This window comes from Scyliorhinus torazame, chromosome 19 (assembly GCF_047496885.1).
Source record: "Scyliorhinus torazame isolate Kashiwa2021f chromosome 19, sScyTor2.1, whole genome shotgun sequence".
NCBI classification, from domain to species: domain Eukaryota; kingdom Metazoa; phylum Chordata; class Chondrichthyes; order Carcharhiniformes; family Scyliorhinidae; genus Scyliorhinus; species Scyliorhinus torazame.
The window spans coordinates 54,604,488-54,623,522 of NC_092725.1; the positions used below are offsets into that span (position 1 = coordinate 54,604,488).

Genomic DNA, 19,035 nt, shown 5'->3' on the forward strand with positions numbered 1-19,035 from the left:
AACAAAAAAAAAGAAAAGAAAAGTAACAGAACAAGACATAAACATCTCAATCCAACATAATACAGAACTTGTACAATGGGTTCCCCCCGCACATATTGACTTTCCCATATGTTTATGTTTTTCCTTTTTCAAGTGCCCCTCGGAAAACCCCCTTCCCCACCCACCCATATACCCCCCCCGAAAGAGACCCCCCCCCCCCCCTCCCTGGGTTGCTGCTGCTGCTGACCGACCTCCATCTAATAGTCTAAGAACGGTTGCCACCGCCTGAAGAACCCCTGCGCAGACCCTCTCAACGCACGGTAGCATTGTGGATAGCACAATTGCTTCACAGAGCCATGGTCCCAGGTTCGATTCCGGCTTGGGTCATTGTCTGTGCGGAGTCTGCACGTCCTCCCCGTGTCTGCGTGGGTTTCCTCCGGGTGCTCCGGTTTCCTCCCACAGTCCAAAGATGTGCGGGTTAGGTGAATTGGCTAATGATAAATTGCCCTTAATGTCCAAATTGCCCTTGGTGTTGGGTGGAGGTGTTGAGTTTGGGTAGGGTGCTCTTTCCAAGAGCTGGTGCAGACTCAACGGGCCGAATGGCCTCCTTCTGCACTGTAAATTCAATGATAATCTATGATTAATCTAGGACAAAGGTTCGGCACAACATCGTGGGCCGAAGGGCCTGTTCTGTGCTGTATTTTCTATGTTCTATGTTCTAAAGCAAACTTTATCCTCTCCAGCTTGATGAGCCCTGCCATGTCATTTATCCAGGCTTCCACACTGGGGGGCTTTGTGTCTTTCCACAATAACAAGATCCTCCGCCGGGCTACCAGGGACGCAAAGGCCAGGATACCGGCCTCTTTCGCCTCCTGCACTCCCGGCCAATCCACCTCACCTGCCCGTCTTTGGACTGTGGGAGGAAACCGGAGCATCCGGAGGAAACCCATGCAGACATGGGGAGAACGTGCAGACTCCGCACAGACAGTAACCCAGTGGGGAATCAAACCTGGGTCCCTGGCGCTGTGAAGCCACAGTGCTAATTATGCTCTCTCGATTCATGTTCTCCTCTCATGCCCACCATCAGATTTTGATTTGCTGAATCGATTTACCAGTCACCAATCTCACAGGACACCTTCAAGCTAGGGGCAAGTTCCCCCCCCCCCCCGCAAGCATTTTCCAGAAGACCCGACATTGGTCACTGGCGGGATGTTCTGCTCCCATCGATGTCTCTGGCTATTTGCGTGGCTCGCTCTTCTCACCGCTGGGGATCCTGTCAATGGGGAGTCGACTTTGATGTGACGAGAGGATCCCACCAGTGGAAGGTCGGGAACATGCAGGGTGAAGCATTGCCTGCAAAGTTTCTCTCTTTAGCCATTGTCTACTTCAAAGTGCTTCTGTTTTTAATTGCAGTTTTCTTTTGTTGTACCAAAAGGTTTAGTTGCACTGTAATCAACAGGCAATTTGTTATTTGAGCGCTGTTGTGTGTCAATCTTATGCTCAATTTAAGCACCATTCTGCTCATTCTTTCGTGGGCCCCAGCACCTCCGATCACGCCGCCGGCTACCCCCAGCTCAGCGCGGTCACCCTGGACCAGTCGCGACCGAAGCACCTCCGGAGCTCCATGATGGCCGTCAGGGTAAATGGGTACGAGACACCTTGCCTTTTCGACTCCAGGAGCACAGAGAGCTTCATTCACCCGGTCATGGTAAGACGTTGTTCGCTCCCAATATTCACGACACGACAAACTATCTCCCTTGCCTCTGGGTCATTTATGGATGCAATTTTAAAACCCATTATAAAAAGGTAGATTTACCAGTCCCAAGAGTCCAGAGTCTATACAGTTGGCTGTTCCAGCTGTTGGATGTTCCCCAGCATGCCGGTGGTGCTCGCAAACTTTAGCACAGTTGCAGGGCTGAGAAAACTGTTCTGGTCCGCACTGGCCCCGTGAACTTGATGCAGATGCATTGGGGGGTGGTGTAGCCCTGGTGTTCGTTGTGGCAGTCAGTAGGTGTTGGGGTTGCAGGCCGGTCTTCGCCTGGGTTGTTGCTGCTGGTTACTTTCAGGGGTTGGTCTGTGACCTTGTTTTCGATGTCCGGCGTTTGGTGGCCGTTGGTCATATTGCTGTTCCCATGAGCCAGAGGTTGATTGTCTCGGCGGAAAATCTTATTTTCTTCCCGATCTGTGGTCTGGGGGGGTCTGTGCCTCCCGTTCCACATTGGTGCTTTGCCTCTTTATTTGAGGCCGATTCTTGTCTTGTTTTTCCTCATCGGAGGAGGTGTTGGCGCTAAGTCCGCTGGCTGAAAGGTGTCGCTTTTTGCCACTCCCCATCAGGGGGTTCTTCAGTTTGTTTTTTTGTTTTCTCTTTCGTTTGTCCCTGTTCACTGTTTCCCAGGGCTCTTCATTCTTTGTCCCATCCTCTTCCATTGAGTGTTCCTCGTCAGATGAGGCTGGGGTTGGGTTGTCAGGGCATGCTGGGGCCTCCCCTTTTTGTTGGGGGCCCTTCTGTTGCTTTTCCGCATTCTGTGCCGTGGTGTCTTTTTCGGTGGAGGGTGTATGAACCTCCTCTCTGGTCGTCTTTTTAACTCCGCTGCTGATGATCTGTGCATATGTCGCCCCGCGTATCTACGCTGCGCTCCGTCTGCAGGGTTGCTGCAGATGTCGAGCAGCTTGGCGTCTTTTACCGTTTCCATTGGGAGTCTGGACGTAGCATCTAGTTTGCTGTCGGCTCTGCCGGATCGTCCAGCTGCATCGATGAGAAAGTGTTAAAATGGCTAACTCCCGATTAGAATGGCCTAATCCCGATTTAAAATGGCAAACGGAAGAGGCTGATGGGAAAATCAGCCAACAGGACTCAAACAGGCAGCTGCAGGTAAAACTGTGTATTCGCCTCTGGGAGGCCAGACAGAATCGATACCTGCAGCCATCAGCATAACAACCACCAGCCATCTGGATATTAAGTAGCAATCCCTGGGAACAATGTGCAACAAATTAGACACATAAAGCCAACCCAGACTTTTCGGCACCAGCAGGTGCCTACACAATGAGAGGTGAACGACCACCCCAAAACCGCCCATCGATCAAGGAATCGCTCCAGCATTGGAGAATATCGAACCAAGTGATTGGGACAAGTCCAATCACTTCGAACCAGGTACAGGGTCCGCCCCGAAAAGTGGGAAGCCCCTGGGGACTATAAGAATCGAGTCCAAGTTCCAATCGACCCTTCTTCACCCTGCTGCCTTCTGCTGACCTTCTGCAACAGCCGCTAGAATCCTAAGTCTTCAACGCTCGCTACGAGATAGGCGCTCCTGGCTATCGACCTGTACCAGCTTTGAATCCCGCAGGCTCAGAACCCATACGAAAGGCCATTCGTTTCCTTGACCTGGTGGGCCATTTCCAAAGTTAAGTATTGGCCTGTTAGTGGTAGGAAGTAGCTTAGAAGTAGAATTAATGTATAAGTATTGATTACTGTATACAATAAATGTGCGTTGATTTAACTCTTACAAAGCGGTGTGTTGGATTATTGATCATTACTCGGACTTGAAACACGTGGCGGTATCAGAAAGATACCTGGTGACTCAAGAGCAAAGGTGATAGAACTAGAGCAATTAAACTAAGGCTAAAACGAGCAACAAGTGGGAATGCAGTGTGGTGCATTTAGTGTGTGGGATGTGGAGAATGGGCAATAATTTTGTTTTGAGAGTGAATAAGTGAAGGGGATGAAAGAACAAGGAGATAAAGTGCCGTTTTGTATGTACAATCTGTTTTTTGACTTAGAAATTCCCCATAAAGGGGTGGTGTGCACCATTCCTGGAGATACGGCAATATCAGGTCGATGCATGGAGTGGACAGAGCAAGCCCCTAGTCCACCGTCCTGCTCTAAAAATCAATTTAGTATATGGTCCCCAGATAAGGGACATTTCAGATATTAAACTGAAAAGAACAGAGTGTTGGTGGCCCAGACCAAGGGGGTTTTACACTGTTACCCACCCCTTGGTGTACATTTGCTGGAAAAACGTCACACAGTGGTCTTTCCCCATTGCGCCTTGGCGGCAGCTGCCCCAAGCTTGAGTGCGTCCCTCAGCACGTAGTCCTGGACCTTGGAATGTGCCAGTCTGCAACACTCGGTCGAGGACAATTCTTTGCACTGGAAGATCAGCAAATTTTGGGCAGACCAAAGAGCGTCTTTCACCAAGTTGATGACCTTCCAGCAACAGTTGATGTTTGTCTCGGTGTGTGTCCCTGGAAACAGTCTGTAGAGCACAGAGTCCTGTGTCACAGAGCTGCTCGGGATGAACCTTGACAAGTACCACTGCATCTCTCTCCAGACCTTCTTTGCAAAGGCACATTCCACAAGAAGGTGGGCGACCGTCTCATCTCCCCCACAGCCACTCCGAGGGCAGTGTGCAACCGCGCTGAGACTGCGGGTGTACAAGAAGAATCTGACAGGGTGGGCCCTTCTCACCACCAGCCAAGCTAGCAGGTCTTGCTACTTCTTTTGACAGTTCTGGTGATGAAGCGTTCTGCCAGATGACTCTGACAGTCTGTTCAGGGAACCATCCAGCATCCTCCACAGTCTCCTTTTCCCCCAAGGGCCTCGAGGACATTCAATGCTGACCACTGCTTCATTGCCTTGTGGTCAAAGGTGTTTTTTTTAAAAAGAATTTCCACGAGGGACAGGTGTTACGGCACGGTCCAACTACTTGGAGCGTTCCGCGGCAATGAGGCCGGGCCCATCCTTCGTAACATCGGGGACAGGTAGAACCTCAGTACGTAGTGACACTTGGTGTTTGCGTACCGGGGTCCACGCACAGCTTGATGCAGCTGCACACAAAGGTGGCCATCAGGATGAGGGAGACGTTGGGTACTTTTCTCCCTCCCTTATTCAGAGATTTGTACATGGTGTCCCTTCGGACATGGTCCATCTTGGATCTCCAGACGAACTTAAAGATGGCTCGGGTGACTGCTGCAGCGTAGGGTCGGGTAATGGGCCAGGTCTGCGCCACGTACAGCAATACCGAGAGTACCTGACGCCTGATGACCAGGGTTTTGCCCGTAATGGAGAGGGACTGTTGCTCCCACATGGCCAGTTTCTGTCGTATCTTGGCGATGCGCTCCGCCCAGGTTTTGGTGCACTCCCCAGCCACTCCGAACCATGTCCCCAGCACCTTCAGGTAATCTGACCTGACGGTAAAGGGGACAAAGGACCGGTCGGCCCAGTTACCAAAGAACATGGCCTCGCTCTTGCCGCGGATTACCTTGGCTCCCGAGGCCAGTTCAAACTGGTCGCAGGCGTTCACGAGCCTGCGTACCGACACGGGATCTGAGGAGAAGACGGCGACGTCGTCCATGTACAGGGAGGCCTTGTCTTGAGTGCCTCCGCTGCCGAGGAGCAGGTTGAAGTTTGTGAACTGGCTTAGATACAAGAGCACTTTGGCTAGGCAGCAGGGGGTGTAGGTAAGGTGTTGTGCGAAGCAAAGTGGTAAGGCAGAAAGGAAAGAAAAAATGCTGTAAAATCTGAGCAAGTCTGACAGCATCTGTAGGGAGAGAAAAGAGGTAAGGTTTTGAGTCCGCTGACTCTTTGTCAAAGCTGAGAAAGAGTGGTAATGCAGTGTGGTGCATGGGATGTGGAGAATGGGCAGTAATTTTGTTTTGTGAGTGAATGAGTGAAGAGGATGAAAGAACAAGGAGATAAAGTGCCATTTTGTATGTGCAATCTGTTTATTGACTTAGAAATTCCCCATAAAAGGGTGGTATGCACCATTCCTGGAGATACTGCAATATCAGGTCGATGCGTGGAGTGGACAGAGCAAGCCCCGAGTCCATCTCCCTGCTCTAAAAATCAATTTAATATATGGCCCCCAGATAAGGGACATTTCAGATATTAAACTGAAAAGAACAGAAACTACACTTGATCTGAGCCAAAAGGCCGAGAAGCGATGCACAATGCTCTTGAGTTGCCCAAGTGCCATATGCCTTCCCTATTTTACAGCAGACTGACAGCATTCAAAGACTTTCCGATGTAAATACGGAGACTTTCACTCTTGGCTTATTGCTCCTCGCCTTTCTCATTGGAACAGGAGATTCATATTTACAGAACTTGCCTCTTTCCCACTTTTTCAGCCAGACTGCATGACACTTATGTAGATGACGAGTACGCCACCAATCAGATGGGAGAGGGCAGTGCCTATCCACAAGCACGTCACTGTCACAGGCAGCTGCTGCAGAGCAAGCTTTTGAAAACACTTGAATGAGCAGCAGCAGAGGGAACGAACTCATCTGGTGCCACTCGCCCTGCCTTTTCCCAGAGCCCTGCAAATATTTTCCCTTCAGATAATTACCCTTTTGAAAGGCAGGCTTGGAACTCTCATGATGTGGAGATGTCGGCGTTGGACTGGGGTGGGCACAGTAAGAAGTCTGACAACACCAGGTTAAAGTCCAACAGGTTTGGAAGGAGCAGTGTTCTGGAAGCTAGTGATTTGAAACAAACCTGTTGGACTTTAACCTGCTGTTGTAAGACTTCTTATTGTTGAAACTCTCAGGCAGTGCATTTTAGATTCTAACCCCTCGTGCTGTGCTATTAAAAATAGGAGTTTTCGGGATGTATTTGGCAGTCCTGTCAGCTTCAGGAAGGAGGAATGGAGGTATAGGGACATTGCGGAGTGTGGGTTGTTTTGTTCCCTTTGTGTCTGCTGTGTGTTTCCAGCATTTTCTCTTATAATTCAGAATTCTACCAAGTTATTTTCTCTTTATTTCTACTTTGTCTGTTTCCTGCACCTCCATTCTGGAATGTTTATTTCATGTCCTTCTTCTGACTGATGTCTTTACTCCATTACTTTGCATGCCTTTTCCCTCATGATGATGATGCGTGTCTGGCATTCACAGATATCTCTTCCAACTTTTCAAAATACCTTTTTTTTGTTTACTTGGTTCCCTTCGCTTGTCCCAGTACAACCCCACCCCTCCCCCACAGTGCTCCCACTGAGCATTGACCTCTGTTCTCCTATTAACACATTCTGATATCTCTCGCCTTTATGCCGCTATTAACACTTCCCCCCCCCCACCCGTCCTTGATGGCACCATTAGCACCCCACTTGTCTCATGACCATGACATCTTTGTCAATCTCTCCTTAGCTCTGGCCTTCCATTCTGCCCCACCCACCTCTGTAGTTATTACATTTCTATCACTCTTCAGTTCTGTAGAAGGGCCTGCTGTTTACCCAGCATTATCAATTTTTATTTCAACGTTAGAACATAGAATATACAGTGCAGAAGGAGCCCATTCGGCCCATCGAGTCTGCACCAAACCACTTAAGCCCTCACTTCCACCCTATCCCCGTAACTCAATAACCCCTCCTAACCTTTTGGGACAATTTAGCATGGCCAATCCACCTAACCTTTTTTTTAAAAAAATGTTTATTCAGAATTTTTCAACAAAAATTTTCAACCATTCAAACCGCCCCCCCCCCCCCCCCGTAACAAAAAAAAAGAAAAGTAACAGAACAAGACATAAACATATCAATCCAACATAATACAGAACTTGTACAATGGGTTCCCCCCGCACATATTGACTTTCCCATATGTTTATGTTTTTCCTTTTTCAAGTGCCCTTAGGAAAACCCCCTTCCCCACACACCCATATACCCCCCCGAAAGAGACCCCCCCCCCTCTCCCTGGGTTGCTGCTGCTGCTGACCGACCTCCAACTAATAGTCTAAGAACGGTTGCCACCGCCTGAAGAACCCCTGCGCAGACCCTCTCAAAGCAAACTTTATCCTCTCCAGCTTGATGAACCCTGCCATGTCATTTATCCAGGCTTCCACACTGGGGGGCTTTGTGTCTTTCCACAATAACAAGATCCTCCGCCGGGCTACCAGGGACGCAGAGGCCAGGATGCCGGCCTCTTTCGCCTCCTGCACTCCCGGCCAATCCACCTCACCTGCCCGTCTTTGGACTGTGGGAGGAAACCGGAGCAACCGGGAGAAACCCATGCAGACATGGGGAGAACGTGCAGACTCCGCACAGACAGTAACCCAGTGGGGAATCAAACCTGGGTCCCTGGCGCTGTGAAGCCACAGTGCTAATTATGCTCTCTCGATTCATGTTCTCCTCTCATGCCCACCATCAGATTTTGATTTGCTGAATCGATTTACCAGTCACCAATCTCACAGGACACCTTCAAGCTCGGGGCAAGTTCCCCACACCCACCCCCAAGCATTTTCCAGAAGACCCGACATTGGTCACTACGGGATGTTCTGCTCCCATCGATGTCTCTGGCTATTTGCGTGGCTCGCTCTTCTCACCGCGGGGGATCCTGTCAATGGGGAGTCGACTTTGATGGGACGAGAGGATCCCACCAGTGGAAGGTCGGGAACATGCAGGGTGAAGCATTGCCTGCAAAGTTTCTCTCTTTAGCCATTGTCTACTTCAAAGTGCTTCTGTTTTTAATTGCAGTTTTCTTTTGTTGTACCAAAAGGTTTAGTTGCACTGTAATCAACAGGCAATTTGTTATTTGAGCGCTGTTTTGTGTCAATCTTATGCTCAATTTAAGCACCATTCTGCTCATTCTTTCGTGGGCCCCAGCACCTCCGATCACGCCGCCGGCTACCCCCAGCTCAGCGCGGTCACCCTGGACCAGTCGCGACCGAAGCACCTCCGGAGCTCCATGATGGCCGTCAGGGTAAATGGGTACGAGACACCTTGCCTTTTCGACTCCAGGAGCACAGAGAGCTTCATTCACCCGGACATGGTAAGACGTTGTTCGCTCCCAATATTCACGACACGACAAACTATCTCCCTTGCCTCTGGGTCATTTATGGATGCAATTTTAAAACCCATTATAAAAAGGTAGATTTACCAGTCCCAAGAGTCCAGAGTCTATACAGTTGGCTGTTCCAGCTGTTGGATGTTCCCCAGCATGCCGGTGGTGCTCGCAAACTTTAGCACAGTTGCAGGGCTGAGAAAACTGTTCTGGTCCGCACTGGCCCAGTGAACTTGATGCAGATGCATTGGGGGGGGGGGTGTAGCCCTGGTGTTCGTTGTGGCAGTCAGTAGGTGTTGGGGCTGCAGGCCGGTCTTCGCCTGGGTTGTTGCTGCTGGTTACTTTCAGGGGTTGGTCTGTGACCTTGTTTTCGATGTCCGGCGTTTGGTGGCCGTTGGTCATATTGCTGTTCCCATGAGCCAGAGGTTGATTGTCTCGGCGGAAAATCTTATTTTCTTCCCGATCTGTGGTCTGGGGGGGTCTGTGCCTCCCGTTCCACATTGGTGCTTTGCCTCTTTATTTGAGGCCGATTTTTGTCTTGTTTTTCCTCATCGGAGGAGGTGTTGGCGCTAAGTCCGCTGGCTGAAAGGTGTCGCTTTTTGCCACTCCCCATCAGGGGGTTCTTCAGTTTGTTTTTTTGTTTTCTCTTTCGTTTGTCCCTGTTCACTGTTTCCCAGGGCTCTTCATTCTTTGTCCCATCCTCTTCCATTGAGTGTTCCTCGTCAGATGAGGCTGGGGTTGGGTTGTCAGGGCGTGCTGGGGCCTCCCCTTTTTGTTGGGGGCCCTTCTGTTGCTTTTCCGCATTCTGTGCCGTGGTGTCTTTTTCGGTGGAGGGTGTATGAACCTCCTCTCTGGTCGTCTTTTTAACTCCGCTGCTGATGATCTGTGCATATGTCGCCCCGCGTATCTACGCTGCGCTCCGTCTGCAGGGTTGCTGCAGATGTCGAGCAGCTTGGCGTCTTTTACCGTTTCCATTGGGAGTCTGGACGTAGCATCTAGTTTGCTGTCGGCTCTGCCGGATCGTCCAGCTGCATCGATGAGAAAGTGTTAAAATGGCTAACTCCCGATTAGAATGGCCTAATCCCGATTTAAAATGGCAAACGGAAGAGGCTGATGGGAAAATCAGCCAACAGGACTCAAACAGGCAGCTGCAGGTAAAACTGTATATTCGCCTCTGGGGAGGCCAGACAGAATCGATACCTGCAGCCATCAGCATAACAACACACCAGCCATCTGGATATTAAGTAGCAATCCCCGGGAACAATGTGCAACAAATTAGACACACAAAGCCAACCCAGACTTTTCGGCACCAGCAGGTGCCTACACAAAGAGAGGTGAACGACCACCCCAAAACCGCCCATCGATCAAGGAATCGCTCCAGCATTGGAGAATATCGAACCAAGTGATTGGGACAAGTCCAATCACTTCAAACCAGGTACAGGGTCCGCCCCGAAAAGTGGGAAGCCCCTGGGGACTATAAGAATAGAGTCCAAGTTCCAATCGACCCTTCTTCACCCTGCTGCCTTCTGCTGACCTTCTGCAACAGCCGCTAGAATCCTAAGTCTTCAACGCTCGCTACGAGATAGGCGCTCCTGGCTATCGACCTGTACCAGCTTTGAATCCCGCAGGCTCAGAACCCATACGAAAGGCCATTCGTTTCCCTGACCTGGTGGGCCATTTCCAAAGTTAAGTATTGGCCTGTTAGTGGTAGGAAGTAGCTTAGAAGTAGAATTAATGTATAAGTATTGATTACTGTATATAATAAATGTGCGTTGATTTAACTCTTACTAAGCGGTGTGTTGGATTATTGATCATTACTCGGACTTGAACCACGTGGCGGTATCAGAAAGATACCTGGCGACTCAAGAGCAAAGGTGATAGAACAAGAGCAATTAAACTAAGGCTAAAACGAGCAACATTTTGGCGACATCCTGACGGGACCCGATCTCGAAGTGGAAAACCGCTCCAGGAGAACCCAAGAAATTTGAATTAGAAACCCAATTGGAAACAGAAAACCACAAGTGTTCAAGCAATTCTGATCAATAGTCATAATTCGGAAGTGTGTGTATGCATGCGTAACTAACAGGGATAGAAGGTAAAACTGATAGATTTTTGTTGCGTCAAAACTGTCGGAAGTCTGTATTTTTGAAAAGTAGCGAAAGCCGTACCCGTATCTAGAACACCGCCTTAGCCCCCAGTTCCAAATTTAGAAGAAGCAGTCGGATAGGAAAGATGGCAATGCAGGCAATGCAGCGCATCATGAACCCTGAGGAATTTGCGGTCGCAGCGACCAGCAGCAGTAGAGTGGGACAGTGTCCCATTTGGGAGGAGGAAATTCGGAAATATCTCAAAGGGAAAGGATGGCCCGTGGAATGATTTCTGCGATAACGAGGAATCTGGTCCCGGGAGTATAGGACATACTTGGTAGGAGAACTTGAGAGAGATACACAAAAAGAGCATGGGAAAAGCTCGCAAGCCAATGGCAATCGTGTCCTGTTTGGCACAATTGCGAGGGATAGAGAAGGTCATCAAGACGCTCCGCAAAGAAGTTGAGGGCATACATCGGATGAGTAAGGTCGATGTAAGCGAAGTAGAAAAAGAGAATTTAGAATTAAGGAGGAAATTGGCAGCAAAAGATGGAGAGGTGGATGACGCCAAACGGGCTCACCAGTCTTGTCTGGCGCATTTAAGCAGGTTCCAGTCGCAATATGAAAAGGCCACGCAACGTGCAGTCCTGGTAAGAGAAGAGACAGAAAAATAGGTAGAGACATTACAGAAACAGTGTAGTGATCTCAAGGCAGCATTAAGAGCACTCCATGCTGCCACCACAGAACAAAGACAAAGCACCTTAGGTCACGCAAAGTGCCGGAAGCAGATTGCAGAGCTGCAATCACTGCTTTCTGTTCAGAAAGGTTTTCAGGAAACCTTTGGGGAAAAGTTAGACCAGGAAGACGGCCCTGATTGGGAAGAGTTACACGAAACAGTGCAGAGATATGTTCAGGGAACATGTGCGCAGGGAAAGCCCCAAAAGAGAAAAGCACCCCAACCCCCCACACAGCAGATAGTTCAAGCTTCAATGAACCCTGTAACCACCCACCGCACAGCCACATCGGACGATGCGGAATTTCTATATTCCACCCCCTTAACAGTGACCCAATTACGGGCCGCGTGCGAGAAGATCACACCGTTCCTCCCCGCCTCAGACCCCCACCATTTCTTTGCCACAGTTAGACATCAGGTGAACATGTACGGCCTGGACGAGAGAGAGCATGTAAAGCTCATGGTTTAAGTTTAGATCCATTGGTAGCAGCAGCCCTTCCCGACCCACAGAATGTAAGAGGAGGCACCCTTGCAGAAATCCATACCGCAATCCTGGATGCGATCGGGTATAACCGGGGTGACCCCGTAGATGGCCTCAATAAATGTAGGCAGAAGAAATCTGAGCACCCCACAGCGTTTGCTGGACGCCTGTGGGTTCAATTCACAGCAGTTTTCGGAAATTTAGAACGCGCCCATTTGTCCCAAGACGGTATGGCCAAATGGACCCGCACCCTTGTCTCCCATGCCACAGAGGCAGGACAAAAAGCCTGTACGAATTATGACCCCTCAGAGGAAGCCCACAATGAGAAATGGGTTTTAAAAAGATTGTCCCGCGCCTGGGAGCAGTCTGCACAAAGCAAACCCACAGTTAAAAATCCCGAAGAACAGCAGGCAGAAGCAGACAAACCCACAGTTAGGAAACCCGAGGAAGAGCAGGCAGACATGCATCCAGTTAAAACGCACCAGAACCCTGCATGGGCAATCGAAGGAAGCAACAGCCCCTCACAGAAACCACCGGAATGTTACAATTGCGGACAATTAGGACATTACGCACAGGAATGTCAAGTCCCCCTGAAACAGCAACGGGATCAGCCCACAAATGCCCCCGAACCAGCAAAGAAACCAACAGCCCCGACCCCCCACCCAGGGAACCATACTCAAGGGAACAATGCACCAGAGAACCTGCTCCACCTTATGTGCCCCAGGGGTCATGTTACAACTGTGGGCAGTCAGGACACTTCGCCCGAGGTTGCAGGAGACCCCGGTCATGATATTCAAACATATATCATAACACATACATAATAATAGACAGACCAACGGACCAATTAGCACACATAACACGACAGCCAATCACAGACAAGAGCAGACACAGTATAAGACAAGAAACACGACACTTCCTGGGCAGTCCATCTGGAGACAGCACAGGGCCAGGACCTCATAGCAAGACACTCACACAGTCACAACGTGCTGAGTACCAAGTCTGATGTATAAATAGTTAAATGGAATAAAACAGCGTTGTACCAATCGCAACCGTGTTAGTTCGTCTGTACCTCAAGAGCACCCAACACCTCATGATACCAGGAGTGAATCGATACCTACCGGCAAATCTGCCATCCTGAGCCATGGACACCCGCAACAAACCGCAGCTGTTGCAAGTCGCTGGGAACCTGGGCACAAATTGGAAGCTCTTCAAGCAACGCTTCGAACTCTTCATGCAAGCCAATGAAAAACAGGGCGCCTCGGACGAAACAAAGATTTCCATGCTCCTCACTACCGCAGGTCAGCACGCCATCGATGTATACAACTCCTTGGTGTTCGCGGAAGGCGAGAACAAATCTAAGTATGACACGGTCCTCCTCAAGCTCGACAAGCACTTCAACATTGAGGTCAACGAAAGTTTTGAGAGGTATGGCTTTCAGCAGCGCCTGCAAGGTAAGGATGAGCTCTTTCAGTCCTTCCTGACGCACCTCCGCATACTCGCGCAGTCCTGCGGTTACGACACCACCTCAGAGTCCATGATCCGGGACCAGATTATTTTTGGCGTTGCCCCCAGTGGCCCAGGCCAGCAGCTTCTAAAAATTAAAGGCCTGACCTTAGCATCTGCAGTTGAAGCCTGTGTCCTGCATGAGAATGCGACTAGTCGATATGCCCAATTTCAGGCGACCGGATCGGCACGGAGGGGGTCCCACGCGATCGAAATGGCAAGCCAGGCCGCCCACGAGGCCGAACGCATCCAGGCAATCGAGTTTCTCCTGGCCTGCGGCCCGGACGAGGGCGGCCGTTTCGCGCGTTTTTTAAGGCCTCCCCGCGTTTGTGCGCGCCAAAACCTACGGCAACACTGAGGGACGTGCTGCGCAGGCGTGCCCGACGCAAGACCGAACTGCGCATGCGCAGTGGCGCAACGAACGCCATGACGTCATGACGTGCGGCAACCGTGGAGCTGCACATTTAAAAGGGCAATATCCTGCAAAAACCCGACAATGCCTACGCTGTGGCAAGATGGGCCACTACGCTGCCTACTGTCGAGCGGCTCAACCTGTTGATCTTCCACATCTCCGACACCCTCGCAGGAACGTGCGGACCATTCAGCCTCCACATCACGGCATCCAAACCGACGACACAGGTGACCAAGACGCCTTCCGAGTTGCGGTCATTGATGTGAACCGGGTCAACACCATCAATCCGGGCAATGAATGGAGTGCCACCCTGACGGTCAACCGATCGCCGATCACTTTCCGCCTGGACACTGGCGCCTCCCCCGACCTCATAGCATGGTCAGCCTTCTACGCCATAAAGGTAAGACCACCAATCCAGCCATCCCGGTGCAAGATGGTCGACTACAACGGGAACGTTATCCCGGCCATGGGATCCTGCCAGCTCCAGGTGACACACAACACACACACGGCCACACTCTCATTCGAGATAGTTGGCTCATCGAAGGACTCCCTGCTGGGCGCACAGGTATGTAAGGCTCTCCACCTTATGCAACAAATCCTCTCTCTCTCTCCAGACGGCACGTCTGACTTCCCGGATGCAGAGTTCTACGCACAGCTCCAATCGCTCCTCGCCCACAACCAGGAGGCATTCGAAGGCATGGGAACACTGCCATACACCTACCGAATTCGCCTCAAACCGGACGCCATCCCGGTCATTCACGCACCTCGCAGGGTTCCTGCGCCACTTAAAGACCGCCTCAAGCAGCAGCTGCAGGATCTCCAGGACCAAGGGGTCCTATCCAGGGTCACGGAGTCCACGCCATGGGTCAGCTCCATGGTGTGTGTCAAGAAGCCCTCTGGCGAGCTCCGCATCTGTATTGAGCCCACTGACCTCAATAATAATATTATGAGGGAACATTATCCCATACAAAAACGGGAGGAGATCACCAGTGAAATGGCCCAGGCGAAGATATTCGCGAAACTGGATGCTTCTGAAGGATTTTGGCAGATCCAACTGGACCCGTCCAGTCGAAAGCTATGTACCTTTCAACACCCCTTTCGGCAGGTTCTGCTACAACCGGATGCCATTTCCCATCATCTCGGCATCAGAGGTCTTCCACAGAATCATGGAGCAGATGATGGAAGGCATCGAAGGGGTGCGCGTATATGTGGACGATGTCATCATCTGGTCCACCAAACCACAGGAGCACATATGTCGTCTCCAACGCGTTTTTACCCGCATACGGGAAAACGGCATGCGCCTCAACCGAGCCAAGTGCTCCTTTGGCCAGACCGAGTTGAAGTTCTTGGGGGACCATATCTCCCGGTCAGGGGTCCGTCCGGATGCAGACAAGGTGAGCGCCATCACAGCCATGCCGCAGCCGGCCGACAAGAAGGCTGTCCTACGCTTCCTTGACATGGTCAACTTCCTGGGGAAGTTCATTCCCAACCTTGCCTCCCGCACGACGACTCTGCGCCACCTCGTCAGAAAATCCACAGAGTTCCAGTGGCAACACACACACCAGCTGGAATGGGAGGAGCTCAAACGCAAACTCACTACGGCACCAGTGTTGGCGTTTTTTGACACGTCTCGTGCCACCAAGATCTCAACTGATGCCAGCCAATCCGGCATTTGAGCAGTGCTCCTGCAGAGGGATGACACGGCATCATGGGCCCCAGTGGCCTATGCATCGCGGGCCATGACCCACACAGAGCAGCGCTACACGCAAATCGAAAAAGAATCCCTGGGCTTGCTAACCGGTTTAGACAAGCTCCACGATTATGTCTATGGTCTTCCACGGTTCACGGTCGAAACTGACCACCGCCCCCTGGTCAGCATAATAAACAAGGACCTGAACGAGATGACGCCTCGCCTCCAGCGCATCCTACTTAAACTCAGGAGGTACGACTTCCAACTGGTCTACACTCCAGGGAAGGAACTCATCGTGACGGATGACCTATCCAGAGCAGTGAGTACACCGCCAGATGCGGAGGGGTTCGTATGTCAGTTCGAGGCACAGGTGGCATTCACATCCGCCAATCTGCCAGCTACTGATGCATGTCTGGCCCACATTCGCCGTGAGACTGCGGCTGACCCCCTTCTACAACGTGTGATGCGCCACATGACGGAAGGGTGGCTCAAGGGGCAGTGCCCACAATTCTACAATGTACGAGACGACCTAGCCATCATTGATGGTGTCCTTCTGAAGCTGGACCGGATTGTGATTCCGCACAGCATGCGCCAGCTGGTTCTCGACCAACTACATGAAGGCCACTTGGGGGTCGAGAAGTGCAGACGGAGGGCTCGAGGGGCGGTATACTGGCCGGGCATCAGTGACGATATTGCCAACATGGTGCTCAACTGTACAACCTGCCAAAGGTTTCAGCTGGCGCAACCTCCTGAGACGCTTCTGCCCCATGAGCTGGTGAAGTCCCCCTGGGCGAAGGTGGGTGTCGACCTATTTCACGTGCTCGGCATGGACTATGTCATCATAGTTGACTACTTCTCAAACTACCCAGAAGTCATACGCCTGCACGATTTGACATCGTCCGCTGTCATCAGGGCCTGCAAAGACACCTTTGCTCGCCACAGCATTCCGATGACTGTCATGTCGGACAATGGGCCCTGTTTTGCAAGCCATGAATGGTCGTCCTTTGCTGCTTCGTATGGCTTCACACACGTGACGTCCTCTGCATCCCCAGTCCAATGGAAAGGCGGAGAAGGGCGTTCACATTGCCAAGCGGCTCCTCTGCAAGGCTGCCGCTGCCGGATCGGACATCTACCTCGCCCTGCTGGCCTATCGCTCGGCCCCACTAGCCACTGGTCTCTCACCAGCACAGCTGCTGATGGGTCGCACCCTCAGAACCACTGTGCCTTCCATCCTGGCACCAACAATAGACCATGCTCCGCTCCAGCATAGGATGCAAATGCAGCGCGATCGCCAGAAGAGATCGTACGATATACGGGCAACTGATCTTCCCTCCCTGGCCCCTGGAGACAACGTCCGCATCCACCTACCAGACGGTGGCTGGTCAGCACCTGCCGAAGTTCTCCGACGTGTGGCTCCTCGCTTGTTCCTGGTACGCATGCCGGCTGGATCCGTGCGTAGGCGCAATCGCCGAGCCCTTCGCTTACTTCCACGCTCGCAACGGGACCCTACACAGACGCCATGTCCTCCAGTGGTTCCTGATAGTGACTTTGTGGAGCTGCCATATACCGTGCCCCTTCTATCGCCGTCCGTGGCCAGGCTCGCACCTCAGCCGGTGGTTCTCGACCCACCCTGGAGGCGGTCAACCCGAATTCGTCGCCCACCTACTAGACTGGACTTATGAGACTGTTCACACGTCAAACTTTTGCAACCACTGTTTTATAACATGTCACTGTTTTATCGTTACAGGCCTCGTTTGATCATTCCAAATTTCCACGTTGTTCTTCTTTTGTTATGGTACAACCTCGTTAGCATGTCACACCTGACATCGCCCCTTGTATATAGTTAAGCCCCATGTACATGATGTAAATATTACGCACACACACACATCTTTAGCTGCACTCAGGACACATTTATATTTAGAACCACATAGGCACATAATCTTGTAAAAAAAGGGGGGATGTCATGATATTCAAACATACATCATAACACATACATAATGATAGACAGACCAACGGACCAATTAGCACACATAACACGACAGCCAGTCACAGACAAGAGCAGACACAGTATAAGACAAGAAACACGACACTTCCTGGGCAGTCCATCTGGAGACAGCACAGGGCCAGGACCTCATAGCAAGACACTCACACAGTCACAACGTGCTGAGTACCAAGTCTGATGTATAAATAGTTAAATGGAATAAAACTGCGTTGTACCAATTGCAACCGTGTTGGTTCGTCTGTACCTCAGAGCACCCAACACCTCAACCCCCACCAGCAAGACTAGCCCCCAGATATGAAGGAGAACACCACCCACAGCAGCTACAAGGTCCCAGCTGCCCCATGCAAACTGTGAGCGCTTACTCATGGCAGCGTTACCTCAGCAAGGCCACTTCATTTTTGTTTCACTCCTCCTTCCTTTCTTCTTCGGTCACGCTGCACTCCCTCCATATGCTAGTTACACCCCAGCTCAAATGTGATATACGATGTCCCGTATTCTGATGGAACCTGCAGAATGTTTTATGTTGTTTGTAAGTTGGTTAAATGTTGTATGTCCGACAGGAGAATTTTTTTCTCAGTACCAGACGCCAATTCACCTGAAACCTCTGAGGACTTGCCCACAGAGGCCCACCGCTGCCAGACGCTCATTCAGAGGAACTAGCTTTCCGGCTGATACTTGTTCGGGTACCAGACGCCCGCTCGTAACTGCCCTTCTGGTTCGAAGGTAGAACCACTACGGCAGCCCCACCACGATGACTACATTTTTGCCCGTTCTTGTTGGTTGCTCAGGCAGTGGAGAAACGGCTTGGGACCCGCCCTGCCTGGGAACTCCCCCCTCTGGTCAACTACGCTCGGGTAGGAGAGACACGGCATTGGTAGCCGTCCTATCCGGGGACTCCATCCAACTCTTACCCGTCGCGGCCCATACCCACCTCATTTTGGCATTTTTCAGTTCAAAAGGTTTTGTTTGTTTAGGTAACCTTTAGGTTGCCGGCCATCTGCTATTTACATCCTGGAACATTTGGATGCTAAATCAGCACTGGTTCATTATTGGGAAGTGTGCCGTGTCCTAAAAAAGTGTTTTTTTTTTAAAAAATGAGGGAGTCACACATAGTGACCAATTATAAAGGGAATAATTGGCACCAAAGGACAGACACACTAGCATACCAGATGTTAAACCAAGATAGTTACAGACACTATGCTTGTTTCTACAGAACTCCAGAAGCTCCAGGACCGGAGAAAACAAAGAAAGAAAAGGAAAGAGAACAGCAATGAGGCCTTCCTTCATATGGATCAACATGTTTATGAACTTTTGGTTGCGCGTGACCGCGAACCCCATGACTTCAACCCCAGCCGTTAATGTTTCACTGCCCCGCAGTACCCAGAGCC

General features: G+C 50.9%; 1 protein-coding gene, 1 non-coding gene and 1 pseudogene across 2 annotated transcripts in view; all 3 read right to left on the reverse strand.

Annotated features, from left to right (window-relative positions):
* etfbkmt (electron transfer flavoprotein subunit beta lysine methyltransferase) overlaps window positions 1-19,035 on the reverse strand; it is an 89,354-nt gene that overhangs the window by 24,005 nt on the left and 46,314 nt on the right. The window lies entirely within an intron of this gene.
* LOC140396679 (U2 spliceosomal RNA) lies at window positions 3,774-3,951 on the reverse strand (annotated as a pseudogene).
* Window positions 5,730-5,920, reverse strand: LOC140396669 (U2 spliceosomal RNA). Its single transcript, XR_011936582.1, has one exon. It is a non-coding gene; the product is annotated as a U2 spliceosomal RNA (small nuclear RNA).